The 25,356-nt window shown below is 40.9% G+C and overlaps 1 pseudogene; it reads left to right on the top strand.

Moving 5' to 3' along the window:
- The first annotated feature begins 13,003 nt into the window (after nucleotides 1-13,003).
- On the top strand, nucleotides 13,004-18,374 carry LOC124979368 (olfactory receptor 3A2-like; annotated as a pseudogene).
- Nucleotides 18,375-25,356: the final 6,982 nt, after the last annotated feature.

The raw sequence follows: 25,356 nt of genomic DNA, 5'->3' as shown, positions 1-25,356 counted from the left end.
GAGGGTTCCCTCCTCTTCTATTTTATGGAATACTTTGAGAAGTATTGGAATGAGCTCTTCTTTAAAAGTTTTGTAGAAGTCGGCTGAGAACCCATCTGGTCCTGGACTTTCTTTGTTGGTAGGCTTTTGATGACTTCTTCTATTTCATTACTTGAAATTGTTCTATTTAAATTGTGTATGTCCTCCTCGTTCAGTTTAGGCAATTCATATGTCTCTAGAAACCTGTTGATGTCTTCGAAATTTTCTATTTTGTTGGAGTATAGATTTTCAAAATAGCTTCTAATTATGTTTTGTATTTCAGTCGTGTCTGTTGTGATATTTCCTTGTTCATTCCGAATTTTAGTGATTTGGGTTTTCTCTCGTCTTCTCTTTGTTAGTGTCGCTAAAGGTTTATCAATTTTGTTTATTTTTTCGAAGAACCAACTATTTATTTTGTCAATTTTTTGTATTGTTTCTTTTGTTTCAATTTCGTTGATTTCAGCTCTCAGTTTAACTATTTCCTGTCTTCTACTACTTTTGGTGTTGGTCTGTTCTTCTTTTTCTAGGGCTTTGAGCTGTAGTGTTAGGTCGTTTATTTGTTGAGTTTTACTTCTTTTATTAATTGCGCTCCATGAAATAAATTTTCCTCTAAGTACTGCTTTCATAGTGTCCCAGAGATTTTGATATGATGTTTCTTTGTTCTCATTGACCTCTAAGAATTTTAAAATTTCCTTCCTAATATCTTCTGTTATCCATTCATCATATAATAGCATATTGTTTAATCTCCAGGTGTTGGAGTAGTTTCTGTTTTTTACTCTTCCATTTATTTCTAACTTCAATCCATTATGATCTGATAGAATAGAAGGTAGTGTCTCTATCTTCTTGTATTTGCTGACATTAACTTTGTGGCATAATATATGGTCTATTTTAGAGAAGGATCCATGTGCTGCTGAGAAGAAAGTGTATTCGCTCTTGGTTGGATGGTATATTCTATAAATGTCTGTTAAGTCTAAATTATTGATTGTGTTATTGAGATCTATGGTTTCTTTGTTCAATTTTTGTTTGGAAGATCTGTCCAGTGGTGAGAGAGGCATGTTAAAATCACCTAGTATTATTGTGTTACGGTCTATTTGATTTCTAAAATTGAGAAGGATTTGTTTAACATACATGGATGAGCCACTGTTTGGGGCATAGATGTTTATGATTGTTATGTCTTGCTGATTTATGCTTCCCTTAAGCAGTATGAAATGTCCTTCTTTATCCCTTCTGACTAACTTTGGCTTGAAGTCCACATTATCTGAAATGAGGATGGATACTCTAGCTTTTTTGCTGAGTCCATGTGCATGGTATATTTTTCCCCATCCTTTCACCTATAGTCTATGGGTATCTGTTTCTAAGAGATGAGTCTCTTGCAGGCAACATGTTGTTGCATCTTTCTTTTTAATCCAATCTGCCAGTCTATGTCTTTTGATTGATGAATTCAGGCCATTAACATTCAGGGTTATTATTGAGATATGATTTGTATTCCCGGTCATTTGGTTCATATTTAAAATTTTATTTCTTTATTTCTTTCTTTCTTTCTTTATTTATTTTTTGACACATCTTGGTTCCTCCTTTATTTGACAGTTCCTTTAGGGTAATTCCTCCCTTTGCTGATTTGCTTCTTTGCTTTTTATCTCTTCCTCATGAAATATTTTGCTGAGAATGTTCTGTAATGCTGGCTTTCTTTTTGTAAATTCTTTTAGCTTTTGTTTATCATGGAATGATTTGATTTCATCGTCAAATTTGAAGGTAAGTTTTGCTGGATATAAGATTCTTGGTGGCATCCATTTTCCTTCAGAGCTTGAAAATGTTGTTCCAGGCCCTTCTTGCTTTTAGGATCTGGATTGAAAAATCTGCTGATATTCTTATTGGTTTCCCCCTGAATGTAATTTGGTTCTTTTCTCTCACAGCCTTTAAAATTCTGTCTTTATTTTGTATGTTAGGTATTTTCATTATAATGTGCCTTGGTGTGGGTCTGTTGTAATTTTGTGTATTTGGAGTCCTATAAGCCTCTTGGACTTGATTTTCCATTTCATTCTTCATATTGGGGAAATTTTCTGATATTATTTCATTGAATAGATTGTTCATTCCTTTGGTTTGTTTCTCTAAGCCTTCCTGAATCCCAATAACTCTCAAATTTGGCCTTTTCATGATATCCCATAGTTCTTGGAGATTCTGTTCATGATTTCTCACCATCTTCTCTGTTTGTTCAACTTTGTTTTCGAGATTAAATATTTTGTCTTCAATATCTGAAGTTCTGTCTTCCAGGTGTTCTATGCTATTGGTTATGCTTTCTATGGAGTTCTTAATTTGGTTTATTGTTTCCTTCATTTCAAGGATTACTGTTTGGTTTTTTTTTCAATATCTCTAACTCTTTATTGAAATGATCTTTTGCTTCCTGAATTTGCTCTGTTAACTGTCGATTGGTGCGATCATTCAATGCCTGCATTTGCTCTTTCATCTCATCATTCAATGCCTGCATTTGCTCTTTCATCTATCGTTTGCTTCCCTAATCATTTTAATTATTTACATTCTGAACTCCCTTTCTGTCATTTCTTCTGTCATGCTGTCGTTGGATTTTATTGATGTAACATCTAGATTTGTTTGGGGCATTTTCTTCCCTTGTTTTCTCATATTGTTCAGGAATCAGTGGGTCATTAAAATATTGCAGATTTCCTCTATCGACTTATAATGTCCCTGAAGATTGCTAGTATATCCCCTCTTATCCTTCAGTAGCCTGAAGTCTTGGAGGAAGTTGGTAATGCGGAGCTCCATGAAGAAGCTGCCTCTCTAGGGTTGGTGACCCTCAGGTGGGGTATATTCCCTGCTAGTGGGCAGAGGTGCCTCCACTTGTTGACCAATGGTCATCCAACAAGGAACTAGGCAAGGCCTGAGGCAAGGCCTGTTTGTGCCTGTGTCTCTAGTTTTACCGTCCCTGTGGGAAAACCTCAACCGGCAGGGAAGACTCACCTGGGGATGTCTAGCTGGTCAGTTCCCCTCCTAGAGGTTCCCCTCAATCTACAACTACCGCCTGGGCTGGGCTGTCTTCCTCTGCAACGTTCCCAGGGGCCCAGACCTACCTCCTGGGCCTGGGAGCCTCACCCTTCGCAGGCAAGTCTCCTTAGGCTGCCTCTCCCAGAGAATCTGCCGGCAGTCCTGGAAACTTTGCTCTGCCCCTAGGCGTGTCTCTGTGTGGCTCTTCCAGCAAGAAGCCGCCTAGCTCCTGGGACCCTGCTCTGCACCTAATTGCCTGGCTATGTGGCCCCTCCTCTGAGCCGCCACCTGGAGCCCCGTACAATAGCTCTGAGACCCAGAGACCCACCACACACCTCTTCCTCCGGACAGCCACCCGGTTTCCGACGCAGTCACTAGGAGTCCAAGCAACTCACTTCGCGTCTCCTCCCCCCGTCCACCGCCCGTAGCCCTCGGCAGACACTCCAAGTCCAAGTGACCCGCCCTGTTCCTCCTCCTCCTTCTCGGGGTAGCCCCCCGGGTGTTCAGGAGCGGTGGCTCCGAGACCAAGTGACCCACCGCGCTCCTCCTCCAGGCAGGCCACCGGTGTTCAGGAGCGGTCGCTTTTAGTCCAATCAACTCACCACTCGCCTCCTCCTCTGGCAACCGCCTGTGGCTCTGATGCAGTCACTCCTAGACCAAGCGACCCGCCGCACTTCTTCTCTTCCTCCGGGCAACCCGCCGCGTGTTCAGAAGCGGTAGTTCTGAATTCAAACAGCTTGCCACGCAGCTCCTCCTCTGGCATCTGCCTGTGGCTCTGATGCAGTCACTCCTAGACCAAGCAACCCGCCGTGCTCCTCCTCTTCCTCCGGGCAACCCCCCGGTGTTCAGAAGCAGTCGCTTTGAGTCCAAACAGCTCGCCACGCAGCTCCTCCTCAGGCAGCCGCCTGGAGCCCCAGTGGTTGCTCCGAGTCCAAGCGCTGTGCTGAGCCGCCTCCTCTACGATGATCCCAGTTGTCCGTGTTTACCGCTCCAGCAGGGGGAGGGGCATCTTGCCGAGCAACTCTACTTCACAAAGTTCCCTGCGTTCCGGGGCTACCGCCCCATCCGGGATGCCTCCCCAATGGGAGAGACTCACCTGGCGGGTTTGAGTTGGTCCCAAGTCTCTCACTATCTCCTCTTTTGAATCTTGCATCCTGGAGCAATGTGAAATGCAGCCGCCCTCTAGTCCGCCATCTTGAAAAACCTTCCTAGAACACTCTTAATTCAGCTTTTCCACTATCACTTCCAAAGTCATTATATGATCCCCCTACCCCCACAAGATGCAATCCCAGCAGCCCCCACTAAAAAGGTTCTGAGAGGGAAAGCACTGCACTCCTGAGGACTCATTAGGAAACCATGTTTGTAGAAAGCTTCTCCCTTTTGCCTCTTTCTTCCACCTCCTTCTCACCTCCAGGTCAAGTCAAACCTGGGGGTTGACTAACAGCTCTCACTCTGGCCAGAAATCTGGGGAAACAAATCATTTGTTCTGGGGATTCTGGTCTGGCTCTAGCACCATCATTAACTCCATGGGTGACTTGATTAACTCCATGGGAAAGATCAATCAACTCTCTGGACTTGCATATCCTTGTTTGATAAATTGAATGAATAACCATCTATTTACCCCATGGAACTATTATCAGGGGTGGAGTAGGGAATTATGTAAAATCTTTTTAAGAAAAATCAAAAGCATCATGAAGTCACAAACCACCATTATGGGGTTCATTAGATGCTTAGATTGTTTATAGGTTTGAGGCTCTCCAGACTCCCTCTCCTTCCTGGGAGAGCTAATTTCTGAGGTCCCCATAGCATTGCAGTGGATGGAGTTCTAGGACAGGATGATCTCATCTATCTTAATTTTCTTATATATTGTCCTTCCTTGTTCTCTGGGGCTAGGGCCTGAACAGTGCCTCAAATTCTTCCTTTCCCTTCTGGCTATTGTACCTGTAACAGTGTGAGTAGTCTCCAGCAATTTGAGGCAACAAGTTGTTACTAAGTGAATTGAACCTCTCATTTCACAGGGGTTTCTATAGGAAGAGTCTTGCTCAGAGAAATACATCAAAAGAGAGAAAGGGCTGGAACTCTCCTATCTAGGGAACTATATCAGACAGTCACATCAGATGGTAAAGAGTTTAGCTGGAATGGCAAAGCAGGGGTCCATGAATGTTCTATAAGTGTGGCCTGAAGCTCATGCTGCACACCTAGTAATTTTAATCTAGGAGACCCTCTTTACTCAAGGTCATCACCATAATCTTAGGTGTATAAATGGTGCTTGTCCTAGAATCTTGGTAATGACAAATTCACCTCTACAGAGTAAGGGTTATAGAGCTGTTTTCTGATGTGTGGTTTTCTTGCCTATCCTTCTTTATTCACAGGGCCTACCCTTCTATTTGCCAAATGTTCGGGGCTTTTTTGTGAAAAGAAAAATGTCATATGAATGGATAAATTTAACTGTTCTCAAATGATTCCTTAGAAATGCCCCCATCTAGACAAAAGGAGCTGAATTTCCTACAGCAGTACATCTGTGCCTGAGCACATACAAATCTCTTACCATCATGTACAAACTCCAGCTCATTCAGAAAACTTTTCCAACTTCTAAAGCCCAATCTAATGTCCTCTTTCACTGATCTTGTTGATCTTATAGTCTTAGTTTCAAAGTTCACTCACTCATTTATTTCAGAAATATCAAATATCTTCTGTATATAACCTACTATGACAGGTATTGAGAATGCAAAGTCAAATCAGGCATAAATCCCTCTGCAACCCAGAGTGGAGGGGAGGTGTGTTCTATAGAGAAATGACAGTGTAAGAAATTAAGAGAGATGAGAGCTCTGACGTGTACTACTCAAGAGTGATGGGAGTTTAGTGAAAGGAGTTTGGGATGGGGAAGAACCATAATAATTTTGTATATCTTTGGTTTTCCTTCCCTAGATTTGCTAGAGAATTATTTTATTTTATTTCTAACTGATCTTTAATGATTTTTGAGCAATTCTTGTGTTCTCTTCCTGAAGGCTTCAGGGAGAATCTATTTCTTGCCTCCTTCAGCTTCTAGAAGCTGCTGACATTCCTTGACTTGTGGCCATATCACTCCAGTTTCCACTTCTAACACCACATTGCCTTCTCCTCATCTGTGATCAAATACCACTGCTTCTCTCTTCTAAGAATACTTGAGATGAAATTTAGGTACCACCTGGCTGATCCAGATAATATTCCCATCTCAAGATCTCTAACTGCAAAATCTCCCTCTTAACTCTTATCAAGTGAAGTCCAGGGATTAGGTTGGATATCATTATGGTCCATTATCCTGCCTACCACAGCCAGGGAGGGAATTCTTTGCAGACAATAAATTGTTTTCTCTTGATTTATTGACTGGGATTTCCTTTCTTATAGAATGCTGAGAGCTGATCCTAATTATTTTGGAGGTAGAGGGAAGTGGATGAAGTTCTTGAGGAAGACATGAATAACCTTGTGAGAGATCTGCTCCATAGTAGACATTTACCTGGTCTTCAGACAAAAAGAACTTGCTCTCCTCTAGCAAAGAGGAGGGTGCTCTGACTTCAGGAAGTGGGTTTAGGGGAGTCTGAGGATGCTAAATTCTCATGCTTATTCACTCAGACATGTCTATTCCAGGACTCAGAGTCTCACTTATTCCCTACCAGGGCATAGGAGATCAGCCTAAGCTATACACTCAGCCTCCCTGGATGCACTGTTGTCTTATAACTGAATCCTAGGCCTGATTTTCAGCATCATGTGCATGTGGCTGCAGAACAGTCATGTCTCACCAAATGTTTCTTTGGAAGGCTTCTGGATTTTATTACATATCCTGAGTTGATGTTGGCTAACCTGGCCCAATTATTCCTTTTGTTCCCATCTTCCATCCCTATTCTTAAAATTTCACAGTTTTGATTTTTGCTGTGGTTAATACACTAGAGCTTATATATCAGCATTTCACCTTCCACCTGTACCTCATCTCTACCTGCCACCATGAGTCTTAGTGATTATGATGTTACTATCACATGCTAAGGATTGTCACCAACTCCACCTACTCCAAGTCATGGTGAATATGTTCTGGAATTCCATCTCAAGGATATGCTTTCTAGGGTTACTCCCAGTACTCCCTTAATTGGCTTCCTGCCAAAACAGAACATATGATAAGATTGTCAAGGGTGTGTGTGTGTGTGTGTGTGTGTGTTGTGTGTGTTTGTCAAGAAGTCATCTCAGGGAGCAAGGCTGGGGTTTTTATTTGAAAGGTGGTTCCAGGGTATAAGACTGAATTATGAAGACAGGAAGACAGAGAAAGAAAACCAGTGCTTTACTAAGGGACACATTGCCAAAATCCCTGCTACATACAAAGACTTAATTGTGCAAGAACATACAGAGTGTCTCCTGGAATTGTGTGAAGAAGTAGGCAGAATTTGTCATTCTCTCCTTTGCCCAACTGTCAAGTTGACTCTGCATTTCTGAGCCCCACATGTGCTCAGGTGGAATAAACTCCTCCATTGTTCATGGTATCAGAGGATCCCAGGGATGAGGCTGCACTGTGGGCTTGCAATCAGAAGCTTACAGGGAAGTGCCCACCCATCATGGATGAAATAAGAAGATGGCTAAACATATGTCAGTTAGGACCTCCAATGTGTCTGCTATAACCTCCATCATAGAATTGTGAGGATTGAAAGAGATGTCAGAACTGCAAAGTTCTTAGTGATGTAACTATGTACATAACAGGTTCTCATTCATATTATCAATTCATGGTTGATGCATTGTCAAATCTCTACTAGAAGCTTAATAAATCTTAATTCATTTAATGCTCACAGCAATGCTCCATGGCAGAGGATATGCCCATGTCATAGATAAGAAACTGAGGCCCAAAAGGGTTCAGCAGCTTACCCCAAATCAAACTACTAATTACCAGAAGAGCCTGTCTGTCTATAATATTGTCCGTGTTACACCACACTTCCCTGGTAGAAGAGAGAATACTCTCCCAGAGAATGGGGGAGGGGTAAGTAATTATTATGGCAATAGAAGCTGCAGGAACACCCTTCAAGCTTCCCACATCTTCAGTTCATTGTGACCTTCACCAGGGCTCTCAATTTCTAAGGAACCGGCTTAGAGAATTATACTGGTAGAGAGCATCCCAGGAGTCCTAACTTGAGATAGTTCCTAAGCTATCTCTTCCAGAGTCATTATAGTATCCTCAAGTCATAGTCCTAGGGGTCCCTGCTAACAAGGCCCTGAGAGAAAGAGATTAAGTACCACATTCCCAAGGGCTCCTTAGGAAGCTGGCTTTGAAGAAGCTTCTCCTCCTTCCTACCTGTTCTCTGGGGTCTCCTCCTCCTCCTCAAGTCCAAGGAAGGTCTGGAAATTGGCTTGTCTCTCTTCAAAGACCCTGGTCTGATACCTGGGGAAGAAAACTCTCCTTTAGGAAGCCCATGTCTAGTCCCAGTCACACCTCTCACTTCCTGGGGGGCTGTGAGGATGTGGACATGGCCTCTAGTCCTCGGTGATCACACCATTAATCAGAGCTGCATCATCTGCCCTCACTCTCTGCCCACAAAGCCAGAACTAGAGGAAACCTAAATTCCAGAAAGTGTGAGATGTTTCCATGTATATGAGGGGCTTGAAATAACCCCTTTGTTGTCTCTCACTCCCCATCCTTGTCCTCTTTCCTGGGAGGGCTAATAACTGAATCCTGTGGTAAAGAGAGTCCTGCAACAGAGGCGACATCTGCTTGCTCTTTCCTTGGCTGCACTCCTGACATGGAGCCCCTCACTTGATTCTGGGTGGGTAACTGGGTCTGCAGTTCTTTTCTGGAAGAAGCCTTGCTGGCTTCTTCTTTCCCATTCCAAGTGAGTATTCTCACAAGTCCTTCCTCTGCTCTTACAAAACAGAGAAGGGGCTTATGTTGCCATCAACTCAAACCTGATATTATCCAAGGTGCAATGATGCCCCAGAAATGGAAAAAAAGAAGTAGGGGAAGAGTGAGGACAATGGTCCAGAGATCCAGGTTCCTTTTCTGTTCACCTTTGCCCAGAACCCCCTCTCTTGAATGAAGTGTGCTCTCTGTTATTTTAGGAGTGAGTATGAGGGAATGTGCTGAGTCCAGTTCAGTGTCCAGGGTCTTCAGCATCAGGAAGCCTAGACGCTTCCCTCCATTGAAGGCCTGGTTGAGCTTCTCACCATTGGGAGCATGTAGGGATGACTGGAGTTCCAGAGCAGGGACTGTTGCCGCTCAGTGAGGGTAGCCGCCAGTGTGGTCATGCAGGAGAGCTCCTCAGGGTGCCACACGTGAGCCTCTCAGACTCTCTGTATAACCTGGGGCATCAGAATCCCATGGGTATTAAGCAAGTTCATGTCAGGCCACCTGAGGGTTGGCAGCAGCTCTCTCATGGCTCTTCTCTCAGGTTCTGATTCATCTCTCTGTAAGGTGGACCCCTCCAAATAATAAGGGCCTTATGTGGGGTAAGATCACGTGAGGAGGAATGTGTCAGCAGGTGAAATGCTGCAGGACCAGTTTATCTCATCAACACAAAGTCAACCCTGCAACCACCTTGCACCCTGCCCTCACCCTTCACCTCCATTAAGTCATACTAATCCATGAAATCTAGCCTAATTCCAGTGTGTCCACACAGTCTTCCATGGCAACTCCAGCTCATACTAATGCTCTCTTTTGCTGGAATCATATGGACACTTGAATCATCCACTTGTTTATTTAAGACATATTGGATACCTACTATGATAAAATATTGTGATGAGTCTTTCTATTGAAAGAGTGAATTAGACATTTGTTCTGTCCTCAAGTCACAGAGGAGGACAGATGTACATTCTTTACAAATGATTCTGTCAAAAGGTAAACAGAAATAAGTTCCAAGAAATTGTGTGTATTGAGAGTTTAAAGGCAGGCAGGAGGAGATATACTTCCCAAGTGGGGAAGATCCAAGGAAAGATGAATTCAGCAGCCAGCATTTGAATCTAGTTCTTGAAATACTTGGACTTGTGCAGTTGAGAGAAAGTCATTGCAGGCAGGAAAAACAACATGAGCAAGGAGGTAAAAATCACAGAGGCATAATCAGCTGCTTAAAATGAATCCAAGAGAGAAAAAGGGGAGCAGTTACTATTCTTTAGTATATATAAAAAAATCTGTTATCATCCATTGATTTGTCCATTTGTAAAGTTTTATCAGTTACCAATGTCATCAATGTTAACAAGGCCTGGGAATGATTTCATGTGATCTTAGAATTTTAAGGACCTCTTGGCGATGCCACATCACGTTCTCATCCGTGTGGTATCCCTACCACATGTCCTGAACACACAGGATGGAGACCTTACTGGGAAGACTGGTCACTAAAATAGCCTCACACTGGAGTTGGCCTGTTGCTATAGTAAAGTGTCAAATGAGATGGAATTGAAAAATATATCAATCTCTAGTTCACTGCAAGACTAGGTGCAGTGTTCTTTGCAGAAGGTCTATCTAACCTAGAAGGGCTAGTGGCCTTCCATACCCTGTAAAGAGAGAAGCAAGGAAGGTGGGAGCAAGAAGCCACAGTCACACTCCCCATGTTGCAAATATATCAGAGGTTCTCTATCCTGGCAGGGCACTTGAACCACCTGAGACACACACGTACCCATACTACATGCTATGGCTCTAATACAGTGACACACAAATCCTCAGGCCACCAAATGGCATGATGTTGGTGCCATCCTCATGGGCAAGTGGAGGGTTCTTTGCAGAAGAAGGTCAATATAGCCTGGAAGGGCTGGTGGCCCCAGCCATTTGCTGACCCCTCACCATCAAACCCTGTGAGAGCCAGAATGTCCACAGGATATTGGTGGCTGCATCCTGGGCTTGTACCTTCACCAATGCATTGCCACCAATTAAACTAATTAGATTGGAATTCCTGGTGAATGACCTGGGCATCAGTAGTTTCTTCTTAAAGCATCCCAAATAATTCCAATAATCATGGGGTCTGGGAATCACATCTAATGAGGTTTAGGAATTCTAGCTGGAAATATTGATCACCAAAACTTTGTAAGATATCTCAAATTTCTGTAACTTTTCTGTGTGTAAGGTTTTAAAATATTGTTTCTTCCTTCAGGACTATCAAAGTAAAATAAGACAGGACTATGACTTAAACTTAAGAAAATGGCAAGAAAGAGCTGCCGATTGGAAATACTCATTGAGTGGAATTCTAAGACAGCTGTGATCAGGAGGGAGCTTTGAGATATACTAACGCCCATGTCTCACCTTCAGAGATTCTGATTTAAGCACCCTGGATGTGGAGCCTGGATATTAAGGTATTTTAAAGTTCCCACATAATTCTAATGCACAGCCAAGCTTGCAACTCCTACAAAATGCTTCATTCATGATTGCTCATGTGTATGTCTTATCTTTACTTCTCTCTGGTCAATGCTGATAGGCAGCCAGGGAACTGCTGACCATGCAGTCTTTTTGTATTTCCAGTCTCCCCTGAAGACTGTACGGTCAGTCTCCCAGGAGGACTTTTCATTCATTCCTGCCTCCTGTGCATCTCAAATCTAAACCAAGACCAGTGAAGTCCATGCCATCAACCTGTGTGTACATTAGTCATTTTCATGAACAAGAGTGTTTAAGAACCTTCTTGGTGACCATGTCCCCAGACAGTCATATCAGTCATCAATTATAGCATCTCTATTTCTGAGATGTCCTTAACCACTCCTGCCCTGAATTTCACTGCCTCCCTGATCACCCATTCCCTTCTCTTAGTTACCAGACTCTCGCTGCTTCCCAGCCTCTGGCTTTACTCTATTCTGTGCAAGGGAATGACAATATATTATTTCCTCATTTTTTATTGGTGCGTGAGAGTTGTACATATTGATAGGATTCATTGTTACTAATACATGAACACAATATAGCAATATAATTTGGCCAATATCACTCCCTAACACTTTCCCCCTCACTGCCTCCCACCTATTCCCTTTCGCTTCTTGATCTCCCTTTGATTTTTAGGAGATTCACCCCCAACTTTGTTTCCCTTTTCCTCTCTGCATAATAACATTACTTTTCATAAAGCTCTGGTTTTGCTTATTCCATGGACAATAAAGACAATTGTATTTTTGATTCAGAGTTTGATGTATGTAAAAGAAAATTCAATATGACTTTCTGTGTACTTGCCTGCTTCACTGGAGGATATCCCCTTAAACTGATATCTCATTGGTCAATCTACCATGCCTGACTAAGTTCATAACAAGTGGAAAAGAAGTCACTATGCAACACAGAATCCTAACTGTACCAAGAAGCAATCAACATTTGGGGCCTACTTACAGCTTTGATTTTGGGGGGGAGTAGTTGGCTATATTAATGGAATAAATAACCTTAAATTAAGATGCTCTCCAAAGCCAACATAAAGGCTTAAGTAACAACAAGAACACTAGTAATTCATTGAACTAGAGATTTTGAATGTACACTTCAGAGTATAGCCCCTGACTTTGGGGAAATGTACTCGAAGGGTCTGACATTCACAATCACAGGTATCTTCTGATTTCTGCTATACTTTCACTTGATCTTTATCCTTTAGAGAAGCCTTTAAACCTAAGTTGTATTTTTAAATGTTTTCTAGTTTCTCTGAAAATATGAATTTTTCTATTTCAAACTCTGCTTATTAGTTTGATCTGATCCCTCAGAGAAAAGAAATAGGAAAATTCCACTAAATCTTTCTATATTTACAGTGGAAGTCTGCTTTGTATTTTGACAAGTATTCTGATCTTTTAAACTAGGAGACAATGGGAGGGAGGAGGTGGTGGCAGCACTAGGCGTCTTCATCAAGAGCAAAGTGACGGTGTTGAGGTGATGGAAGAGGTCAACCAGTAAGGTGTGGTTGGTGGGGGAAATATTCACCTAGGCAGGTACAGACATTCCCATGGGGCTTTGCAAATAAGTGATTTAAAACATTTATGTTCCATAAGTGAATGAGTGAGCTGATATACCCCCTCCTAGGACATTTCCTTATAGCAACCCATGGATCCAGAAGCTGGAACCAACAAGACAGTAGTCACTGAGTTCATTCTACTGTGCCTAGTGGAAACAGAAAAGCCGGTACATGCTGTTTTTGCTCTTATTCTTTGCCTACCTGGTCACAGTTGGGGGCAATCTCAGCACCCTGATAGCCATTTTGGTGGAGCACAAACTCCACACCCCATGTATTTCTTCCTGGGGAACTTATCAGTGCTGGATGTTGGGTGCATCACTGTCACTGTTCCCACAGTGTTGGTTTGTTTTGTGTCCTGTCGCTCCCGCCAGCAAGAACGACCCGGAGACGTGATGGGTGGCAAGCTTCTTTATTAACAGCTGATTCTTCTTTTTATTTCTTCCCTTTCTGGGAAGTTATTGTCACTTATATAGGTTATATCAACTAATTAGAATATTCACGATATGTGGGGAAAAGATAGACGTATATGGGTATAACTTGAAGCACCTAAGAATCACGCAAGAATCATGCAGAGGCCCTGACCAATTACTGAGACTTCCTCAAGGTGAAGTTAGTTGTATACGTGCAGAATAGCAGTTTTTCAACCTCACTGGCAGCTTGCCAGGCGCCATCTTGGCCAGGCTCCACCTAGGGCCGGGGGTCCGTACGCAACCCCGACAGTTCCCCCTTTTTTCTTTTAAAAGAAAAGCTCGGGACCAAGCCTGTCTTAGGCGGAGTGGTCAACCACCGTCCTTACCCGTCATCGGATAACTGCAGAGCATGCTACAGCTCCTGTCTTAGGTTGGTACGGCATTACCTACTACCTTACCCGTCTGGTCAATGGTCCAGCCTCGCGAGCCACACTTGTGGGGAGCTGCCGGCCTCTAGGGCAGCCATGGCCTGATGGAAGATGATACGATCTCTCGCTTGACTCTGGCGCACACGCATGATAGTGCGTGAGAGGAAGATAACAGCAATGATCATAAGCATGCATAATGCTTCCGTACCAGCCCACTGCTTAATAAAACTGAAAGAAGAGGATAACCAATTTAGCACTTCAGACATTGGAGCTACATCAACTCTAGTAGCATTAAGGCTAACAATTTGAGATCTAAGAATAGCTGTAAGATTATCAAATTCATAAGACCAGTTGGAACGTAGCTGAACAGACAAGATTCTAGACAAATTTGCTGCATAGCTGAAGTTATGATAAGCTACAGGTGTAACGCACAGTCCCGCCAGATGATAAATACATCCCACGTTTAACAGTTCCTGTAAAATGTCCATTTGTTCTTGAAGTAAGTCCACTCGCTGGTTCACTAAAAGAATCCCTGCTTTTAAGTGTTGATCCACTGTCTGCTGAGTAGATAAGGCTGTAGCAGTCTGTTGAACCACCTTATTGATTGTGGCTGCAGATTGTACAGACGTAGTTAAGGCTACAGCTGCCGCAGTGGCTGCTGCCGCTGATGCAACTATGGCGGTAATGACTGCCACGGTGATTCCAAAGTCCCTCTTATTTCTGGAAAGCAATACTGGCAATTCATCATCTGTAACAGAGACTGGCATAGGCAAGAAGGTAGGAACACACATTAAGTCTGCCAGCAGGAACCTAGAAGCATTTTAACATTGAGAGATAGCACAAATCTGAAGTACAATTGAGAGAAGCAGTTGTTTTGTTACATAGTTGAACTGTTCCTCCTAAGAGACTAAAAAGAGGTAGTAAGTTAGTTTATTCCGTGGAAACACACAAACTGAGCCGCAGCTCCAGTAAAGCACCGAGTTACCCTTATTTCCCAGAGTTAAAAAACCCCAAACAAAGAGACAAAGAGAAAGTTTATCTTTAGGGGACCTGAAGGTCTCCTCTATTCCCCCTTTTTGTTTATAAAGAGCATTTTTGAGGGTGAGATGTGTATGTTCAACAATACCTTGTTTTTGTGGGTTATAAGGTACATCTGTGGTTAGAGTTATTTTAATTTTAGTGAGGAATTGGTTCTTACCAATTTTAGTTTTTAGAGAAAAATTTAGACTTTATAATGCAGTACAATCTTTAACAGTTGCTTAACCATAATTGTATAAACCCCTATTTTTAAGACAATTGTTCTAAAGAATAAAACTTAAGAGACACAAAGTTAAGAATGAATTGGTGTTTTTAAGAAAACTTTGTTATTTTACCATGTCATTTTACCATATAGATTAAACTTTGGCTTATATCAGAACATTAGTATTTCACCTTAGGAAAAACCTTAAATAGCTTTAGCTGTTTTACATACATACAACCAACTTAGTTACACACAGATTTGTTGAAACTTGTCCTTTGTTACACACAGACTTTCTTATCCAGAAACATTTCCTTTTACCTTTTACTAAATATATTTCTATACCCAGAACCTTTTATTTATTTATTTATTTATTTTTTTTTTTATCTGTTGACACCTTTTTGTTCACATTTTGAAACAACTCTTATGAAATTTCTGAATTTAGATAAATCACCCTATTTTAATAAGATTAAATATTTTGTTGTTTATAGTACCCTTAATTGAAACACAGTTGAAACTTTTGGGACCCTTTATATATAGAATTCCACTTGTTAGGACATAACTTCTAATAACCTTGTTTTTAGTTTAGTGATGACACAAAGCAATTTTAAACCCTTTTATTTACCATCCTATGAGAACACCAATAAGGTTTAAGTATGATACCCCATGGAATTTGAGGAGTTAAGAGTACCTGATGTTATTTAACAATTAGCATTTTAACTTTGTAAATTAACCAGACGTCTCTACAAACACATTTGAGTAATCCCATACATGTTAACTCCAATTTATTTATTTTATAAAACCGAGATATCAGACAAGTGTCCTGAACAGGATCCGTTGCCTCTTTCCTGCTGAAGAAAAGTCCTAGAAGTAATTGATATTAGACATTGTTTAACATTAACATTTCATTAGTTTGACCACCTAGAGACTTGTGAGTTATTTTCAAAGACATTTTACTTTCATTAGTTTACCCAATTTAAATTGAACCTTTTTAATTCACGTGAATAAAAGTATTTGGATCCATTTTAAATTTTAATTTTAAGAGCGCTCAGTTTTGATGCAGATAAGACATAACACCAGACAGTACGACATACAAATAACACAAAATCAAAGGCCTTGTAATTTATAGGTGAATGTTCATTGCAATGAAACAGCTGTTTAAAAAACTTCAGTTGAATAAAAAATAGAACTGATCAAAAATAAAATCATTAACCTAGGTATGTAGGATTAAAATTATGAGCTCAAAAATACAGCATTAAAGAAAAAAAAACAAAACAAAACAAGAATCCTGAAGAATAAGTCAGTTTTATGCAGCGGCCCAGGAATTTAAAACGGACACTTTTTTTCTTCTTTTCTTCTTATCTTTAGGTTACCCCCCTTTTCTCCTTGAGACGCTGTAGTCACATTCCAATGTGGCAGGGGGAGGGAGGATCACCCAGGACTTTACTTTTTAACCCCTTTTTTACCTGGTTGAGAAATCAGGTTAGGTTTGAATGCAGAAAATCACAAAACATTATTTTTTACTACTTTTAAGGAATGGAGCTGCTGAGCTCTCTGCCTAGGGGGACCCTCCCCTAAACTGATTTTTCTCTTTGTGCTCTGTTTGTGGTTTTATTTGTACTTTCTCCTTTTTTTTTTTTTTTTTTTTTTTCACTGCGCCACTGCATATTTTTGTAAGCTCAACTCTTTTGAGTAACTCTTTTTTTTGTAACGCCTTTTTTTTGTCTTCTAGCTGCTGCCCTATGCCCTCCAATTCCCTTAATGCCTGTTGACTAATTGAACCAGCTTGAGAACACTTTGTTTCTTCACTAATTTTATTTAACTCCATTTCTGAGAGTCCCTCTTCGCTCTCATCAGAATCTGACTGAGTGCTAACAGAGCCCTTTTGTGACTCTTCTTTTACCTTTTCTAACACTTCCTCTCCCTGCGCAACTGCCTTTTGTAAAGCCTCCCGAGGGGAACGCAAACAAGTTCTGACTAATGACCAAACTGCTAACGTCCCTGGGAGCGTTACCGGACAGCGCTTTAAATCTTCCCCCGGGTGTTCCCACTGTGGGATAGTTAACAATCCTTCTTCCAGAAACCAAGGTGAAATCTCCTCTACCTGCTTTAAAAACGCCCAAGCAGTTTGTCTTTAAGGAAGTGCCGTTAGCTTTAAGAATTTCTTTCAAGGGACCTTCCATTCTACATCTAGCAACCTCGTTCCCCATTTTTTGAGGAAACTTTAACCTCTCGTTCCTAGGAACTTTATCGCAATCACAATATTCTCGTCTCTAGGAAACTTCCCTGTCCACTGACAGATCTGGGTGCACACTTTCACGGATCGTTGCTCACCTCACTCACCTCTCCGCGGCACGTAAGATTCCCGGGGTTCAGCACCACTTGTCGCTCCCGCCAGCAAGAACGACCCGGAGACGTGATGGGTGGCAAGCTTCTTTATTAACAGCTGATTCTTCTTTTATTTCTTCCCTTTCTGGGAAGTTATTGTCACTTATATAGGTTATATCAACTAATTAGAATATTCACGATATGTGGGGAAAAGATAGACGTATATGGGTATAACTTGAAGCACCTAAGAATCACGCAAGAATCATGCAGAGGCCCTGACCAATTACTGAGACTTCCTCAAGGTGAAGTTAGTTGTATACGTGCAGAATAGCAGTTTTTCAACCTCACTGGCAGCTTGCCAGGCGCCATCTTGGCCAGGCTCCACCTAGGGCCGGGGGTCCGTACGCAACCCCGACAGTGTCCCACAAGCATACAGTTCCGTATGGAGCCTACCTCATACAGCTCTGCTTCTCTATCTGCTGGTTGGGGTGGACTGCTTCCTCTTGACATCCCTGGCCTATCACTGATTTCTGGCCATTGGCCAGCCTCACCTACAGCTCCCAAATGAGCCAGGCAGTCCAGAGGATACTGATGGCTGCATCCTGCATTTGTGCCTTCACCAATGCACTGACCCATACTGTGTCCTTAACTACCCTCAACTTTTGTGGACCCAAGTAAATCACTTCTACTGTGACCTCCCCCAACTCTCCTAGCTCTGCTGCTCCAGCACTCAACTCAATGAACTGCGGATCTGTGGTTTTCATAATTGCAGCTATCCCTGTAGTTCTCATTGTCACCCCTACATCCATGTGGTGGCTGCAGTTCTGCAAATCCACTCTGCTGATGGCAGGAAGAAGGCCTTCTCCATGTGCATCTTCCACCTTACTGTGGTTGCTATATTCTGTGGTTCTGGTGTTTTTAACTATGTGTGACTAGGTTCAGCCAAACTTTCAGATAAGGATAAAGCTGCTGGAGTTTTAAATATTGTCATCAACCCCATGTGAACCCAATAATCTACTGCCTCAGGAACCCTGATGTGCAGGGTGCTCTGAGGTGAGTATTTGTGGAAAGGCAGTCACTGATCTGAGAAGTGACAGGATTCCTCATTTCCTGCCTTCACTGGACAGGGAAATTTCCCATGAAGGCAGAAATCCATATGAGTGTTTTCCTATCTCCCAATGCCTGAAATTTAGTGGTATGTGTTTTCCCTACAAGGAGACCCTACATAATTCATTCATTTATCCATTCAGTAAGTACTTGTTGAATTACTTCTGTCATTCAGTCTGATAAAAATTGGTGGATGGGATGGTGAACAAAAGAGTAAGAAGGAGGGAAGGAGGTGAGGGAAAAGACTTGATGAGAGAACAGAAGAAGAGAAGGGATGAGGGGATTTGAAGTATTAGATAAGATACGTCAGGAATGTCCATGAGGTAACAAATGGTTGCAGAATAAATGAAGAATGGGCAGGGAAAGGGAGGAGGATGAAAGTCATTGTGCGGAATCCCTTCCATCAGAGTGTGGCCACCTAATAACCCACTTCAGCAGCTTTGAGGTTATCATTGAGCCTCACTCATCCTACCAAGGAAAACAAAGAGGTGTAGTGATGCCATCACCTGGGTACTCCTCTTTGGCTTCCTCTAGATGGGGGGTAATTATAGAAGGACAGAGCATGAGCATGACAGGAGGGAGAGAGTGGGGCAGGATGTGTGTGCCGAGAGATCACCCTCCATGACCATCAGCCACCAAAGTCCTCAGCCTCTCTGCCTTTGGGCCCACACCTGCCAATTCTGTGTGACGCATAAGATGAAGTGTGTCTCTTTACTGACTTTCTTGGGTCTCCAGATACTTTGGGGTGGAAGACAGTACACTTCCCTCAAAGGGAAAAATGTTGGGGCTGCAGTTGTAACTCAGTGGTAGAGCGCTTGCCTAGCTCGTGTGAGGCACTGGGTTTGATTCTCAGAACCACATAAAAATAAATAAAATACAGGTAATATATCTTTAAAAAACAAGATTTTTTTTTTTAAAGGGAAAAATCCCTGTGAACAAAATCTGGGGATGTGGGTTGTACTCACAGCATCCCCACTCACCCTCTGCTCTGTGGTCCTGGCAAGTTCCTGACCATGCTGGCCTCATTCTGTCCTGTACAAGAGAGTGGGACAAGATTGTCTCTTCAGTCTTCACATATAGTGACAACTGATTATAATCATCTGACTGAACTGTTCCCCAGACTGTACACATCAAAAAACATTTCAATAGCATTATCCAGCACCCTGTACATCACTCTTTGTACTCCAGTAGCCTTTAACACTGCCCCAACTAATCTAATTTATGATCCCAAAAGATCCCCAGGTCTCAACAGTGGCTACTTCTGAACGGTCACCCTTTGCCCATCTCCTGCCCATCCTCCAAGACCAAAGGGCTTCCTGAAAAGTACTGGAGTTCTGTTTCCTTTGGGATTTCTCTCTTTATACCCCCAAATGTAAATATACTTATTTTAAGATTATTCAGAAATGTTATATCTGGTTGTGGAAACATTCACTTGATAGCATTTGTCAATTAGAAAATAAAAATCAGTAGAATAGAAGAAAGGACCCAGGTGTTGGAGGAGGGGAGGGATGAGGGAGAGCCTGGGAGTGATATTGGTCAAATTATATTGTTATATTGTATACATGTACAAATATGTAATAACAGATTCCATTACTATGTACAACTCTAATGGACAAATAAAAAAGTGTGTGGGAGGAATCACACAAAAAAGAAAGCACCAATCAAAAATAAATAAAGCGTGAATGGAGCCAGGTGCATTGGTACACACCTTTAATCCCAGTGGCTTGGGAGGCTGAGACAGGAGGATCATGAATTTAAAGCCAGATTCAGCAAAATCAAGGTGCTAAGCAACTCAATGAGATCCTGTCTCTAAATAAATTATAAGATAGGGTTGGATATTTACCTCAGTGGTTTAGTGCTCCTGAGTTTCATCCCTGGAACACCCCCCCCAAAAAAAAAAGATCAGTAAAGGAAGAAGAATAGGGCGAGGGAAGGTGGGATGGATAGAAGCAGAAACTGGGGCTAAAATGCAATAAATCAAATTCCATGCATATATGATTTTGTCAAAATAAACCCAACTACTATGCATAATTATAATGCTCTAATAGAATTATTTCACAAAAAAACCAATTGTTCCTTCACTGGGCCAAAAATCTCATTATTCAGAGTTAACTCTTCTTAAGAAGTTTACATTTATTCCTCCAGAGACTTTATTCATAAGAATTGTGTATGTATGATATGTGTATTTCACATCAATAGAATTATACTTTTCTGAGATTTTTTTATTTTTTTATATATTGTGCAATGCGATATTTTACATAACAAAGACTAAAATCCTGCTTTGTGTGTGCTAATGATGGCACAGGATACCATTAAACCCATAAACTGGAATTCACTTAATCAAATTTTTGGTATTTGGGTTGTTTCCACTTGTCTTGCAATAACAAATAATGTTGTGATGCATATGGTTACAGAACTGCCTTTCTAAATTTTTGTAATATTTATCCAGGATTAACTCATATGTTTGCCTTTATTAAAGAAAGTGCACACACGTCTTGATTTCAAAAATTTTTGTACCAAATTATAATATAATAGAGTCTGAGTTATAATAGAGTCTGTTTACCCAAAAACCTTCAGCATTTTTATTGATTTTTTCTAATATTACTCAGGTATATAAAAATAGAATCAATTTATTATATGTGGTGTGATGTTTTGATGAATGCATACAATATGAAGTGATAACCACAATCAAGCTAATGAACATATCCATCACCTCATATAGTTATCTTGTGGGAGGGGGAGCATTTCAGGTCTGCCCTTCTAGCAGTTTTTAAGTACATAATACACCATCATTAACTTCAGTGACCAAGCTGTGCAATAGCACTCTAGAACTGATTCCTCCTATCTGAAACTTTGTCCCCTCAGACAAACATTTTCCTTTTCTTTTTTCCTCTATAGATGAGATCTTTTCTCCTCTAGCTTCTTTCAAGATCTTCTCTTTGTTTTTCATTTTCTGCAGTTCTCTGTGAAGATTGGTATTTTTCCTGTTCAGTGTTCTCTGACTTTCTTAGATCTGTGGTTTTGTGTCTATCATTAATTTTGTAAAACTCTCAGCCACTATTACTTCATACAGTTCCTCTGTTTCTTTTCCTCTTTCTTCTCCTTCTGGTATTGCCATTGTGATATGTGACATATTTTGTACTTATGTCATAATTCTTGTATATTCCATTTCACATTTCCCATTCTTTTTTTCCTCTTTGTTTTTTGATTTGAGAAGATCCTACTGATGCATCTTAAAGTCATGGTTTTTTCTCTCATCTTCATTCAATCTACTGATGATGCTATCAGCCTTAGTCCATCCTGGCTGCTTTAAAAGAATACCATAAACTGGTGACTAGAAAACCCAAAATCAAGGTATCAGTAGATCTGATGTTTGATGAGAACCCACTTCTCGGTTCAGAGATGACTGTCTTCCAACTGCATCCTCAAATAGAACAAAGGATGAGAGAGCTCTTGGGGTCCCTTTTATAAGAACACTAATCTCATTGATGAGGGCTCTACTCTGTTATCTGCTCTTCTACTGCCCTTGGAAGTCTAAGAGGGATCAAAGAGCTATGAAATATCACTTGATGGGCCAAAACCAGGACAGAAAGGAATCCCAAAGGGATTCCATTAGCAATTAGACTGCTTTCCCTTGAACAGCAATTGCCTAGTCCAACCAGTCATTGGGAGCCACTTTGGAAGTTACCTACCCCACCACCCAAATGCCCATCAGTGAGTGACCAGACAGAAATGGAGCATCAGTCAACAACAGAAGGGAATGCATGAATATATTTTAAAACATTAGGCTGATTGAAAGAAGTCAGGCATTGCATTCACCTTAAATTCTAGAAAGTACAAACTAATCTATAGTGAAATAAGGAGATCTGTGGCTGGGTCTTGTGAAGGAGGGAAGAATCCATGACAAAAAATAACTAGGAACTCAAGAGAAGAAAATTATTCTGCATTTTGTTGAGGAGGTTTTAGTATATGTACATTCGCCAAAACTCATACAATTTTATATTTTTAAGTTTTATGTAAATTATGTTGTATGTAAATTGCACCTGCATAAACCTATTTTAAAAGAATATTTGTAATGTGGCAATATTTTCATTGAATTCCAATACATTGCAAACATAAGTAATGCACATATTTCAGGATACATATTTGTAATAAAACTACAAAGAGAAGAAGAAAATGACAAACATGAATTTCAGGATCACAATTATTTCTGAAGGAGAGACACATAAGGATTCCATGTGTCAAAGTCAAATAAAATATAGGGGTGAATTTCCAAGTAGAAAAGTTTTATTTGGGAATAACATAAAATTAGGATTGCAATCTGGGACATGCACACATAGACAAGGACAGCCTTCAGTGCATCAAATGACAAAGGAAATCTAGGGGTTTCATTAGGAAAAAAGAAAACTATATGCTCTTTTGAGAGAAAGCTTATTGGCAATTGGAGTATTTTGCAGAAGCTGGTTGGTTGCAATTGGCAAGTGGGGGCAGCTACTAAGTAAAACAAGTTTTAAAATCATAGCAGGAAGTTTCATCTTAAGTTACTAGTAAAACTAGTCAAAGTCATAGCTGGTTGTTTCTTGGGAATGGCCTTATGGAGTAGTTCTTAGAATTGGTGCTGGCAACCTGAATGTTTTCCCCAATGGTCTCTTATCTCTGTTGTTGGGTATGACTAATAACTGTATTTGTATAATCAATTTTTACATTTTCTTCTTTTAATTAATTCCTTTCTTCTCTGAAAGCATCACTGACCAACCATCCTGTAGATTTTGATTATCCCTTGGTGCTGGGGATGGACCTGTTCTGGTTATTGATCTGTTCCCATGTGGGGTTAGAGGGGTCAATGTCAGGAATCCAGGATACATGTGAGGAATAAAGTGGCCAGAAGGAAATTTTCTCAGGGCAAGTCTATGTGGAGTTCAGTGCTGAGTTCCACTTTATTGGTCCTCTAGTACCAATCATCTCAAAGACTTAGGCTAACATTATCCTGTGAGAAGAGCTAAATTTACTAAGATTTTACAGAACACAAAAACAGAGCTTAAATATCATAATGCAAAGTAAAATCAGCAACAATAGAGCAAACCCAGTTTGAACACTAGTTCTGAACCTAGTCTTTCAGGCATACATGCTACTGGAAATTGAATATATAGAGTTAACAAAACATGCAAATAATAATTGAGAAAAAAATTTCAAATCACTGATACTAGGAAAAATTCAACATTACTACATCAGAGCAATTCTAATGAGAATAATAATAGAATAGAATTTATACCCATAGAATAAATAAAACTGTTAAAATGACAACATATAATGTTACTTAGGGCATGGGGAAGTGGTTACTACTCCAGACATGGAAAACCCAGCGGACTTTCTTTGTCTCTACCGGCCTTCCCCATGTCAGCTTCAGACAGAGATCCTCTTCTATATACTACTAGTGCACGCTGGGGAGGGAGGTGTGATGACAGGGTGCACACTGGTCACTTGCTTTCAACTGACCTGCAGTCAGTTGTGGGCTTTTATTCCCTAGGACCAAAGTTGAGCCTTCAGAAATTTTAACTAGCTTATGGAGGAAATGTCTAAATGCACTGTAGCCACAAGAGATTATCACAATCTGCCACAGCTGAAAAGGTCAGACGTAGCACTATTAACACTAAGAATTTTAAAGAAAAGATGTATTTATTGGAGTGCAAAAGACAAAGAAGAACTCACGAGCATCAGCTGCCACGCAACCTGGTTCCTGTGGGACCCCACATTCCACCAGGAAGTGAGCGGCACTCCTTCAGCAGCCCCCTAGCCTCGGCCAAGCCCCACCCACCACAGGCAATATCTTCTTCCGTCCCCTGATGTGATGATTGACAGAGAACTGTTCTCACCTGCACAGCTAGCCCCAGGTTATGGATTAGAAGCTGAACCGTGCTTTTCATTGGTTGTCTGCTTAATAATTTAGAAATAACAGAAACCGATAACAGAAAGCCCCACCCACTTTTTAGCATAATGTTAACAAGCACAGTGTGGCCAACGAAGCACAACAAGATTACTTCAGCTTTTGCTTGTAGTGCATAGAAGTTCCCAAATCTTCCTCTACTTCCCATGTATCACAAGGCAAGGAAACACAAAACAAAACTAACGTACCTACTCACACTTGGAGAAAGTGTAAACTGGTACAAACTTTGTGGAGGCCAATTGGGGAACTGTATCAAAGGCCCAGAAAATTAACAAAAGGAAAAAAAGAAAAGAAAAGAAACTTTTGACCCAAATACCCCACTTTACCAATTTCTCCTAAGGAAATCAGAGATAAGTGAATGCAGATGGACCACAGAACCATTTATTGTTATGTTGCTAACAACAGGAAAAACTGAGTTACTACATATTGAATAATAGGAAGTATGTTTAATGAATTAGGACATATTCATTAAATCAAACATTGAAATACTGTGCAGGCATTAAGTAATAATATAGCTGAATATTTACTATCATAGGAAGTTTCAAAATAATTTGAATTCATTCTGGAGAAAAAGTGTATTTAGCAAAGGCCAAAGTTAAGAATTTATACCAAAGGCAAGCAAGAGTTGTATTTGGATAGAAAAAATACAAATTATTTTTGACTCATTTTTATTTCTAATATTTCTAAACTAGAGTCAATTTTTGATTAAGAAAACCAGTTAAAAGTTTTCTGCTTGCTGCTTTTGCCCAGCTGCCCCAGCTTAATAGCAACAGTGATTATTATGGGTCAAGCACCCTGCTAGGCACTTCTGCACATTATCTTATTTAATCCTCACTGATGTACATGGATCTCAATTTACAGGTATTAGCCTGACCATATTTATTGCTGAGGCTGGTGCAGGGGAGGACATCAGGTTACAAAGAGAGACCCTGTCTTCACCACAAACTGATAAACAAATCCTGAGCAGGGTCTGTTCTAGTTACTTCTA

Source organism: Sciurus carolinensis, chromosome 3 (assembly GCF_902686445.1).
Source record: "Sciurus carolinensis chromosome 3, mSciCar1.2, whole genome shotgun sequence".
NCBI lineage: Eukaryota > Metazoa > Chordata > Mammalia > Rodentia > Sciuridae > Sciurus > Sciurus carolinensis.
The sequence above is the reverse complement of the archived record's forward strand: the minus strand, read 5'-3'. Positions and strand labels throughout refer to the sequence as shown.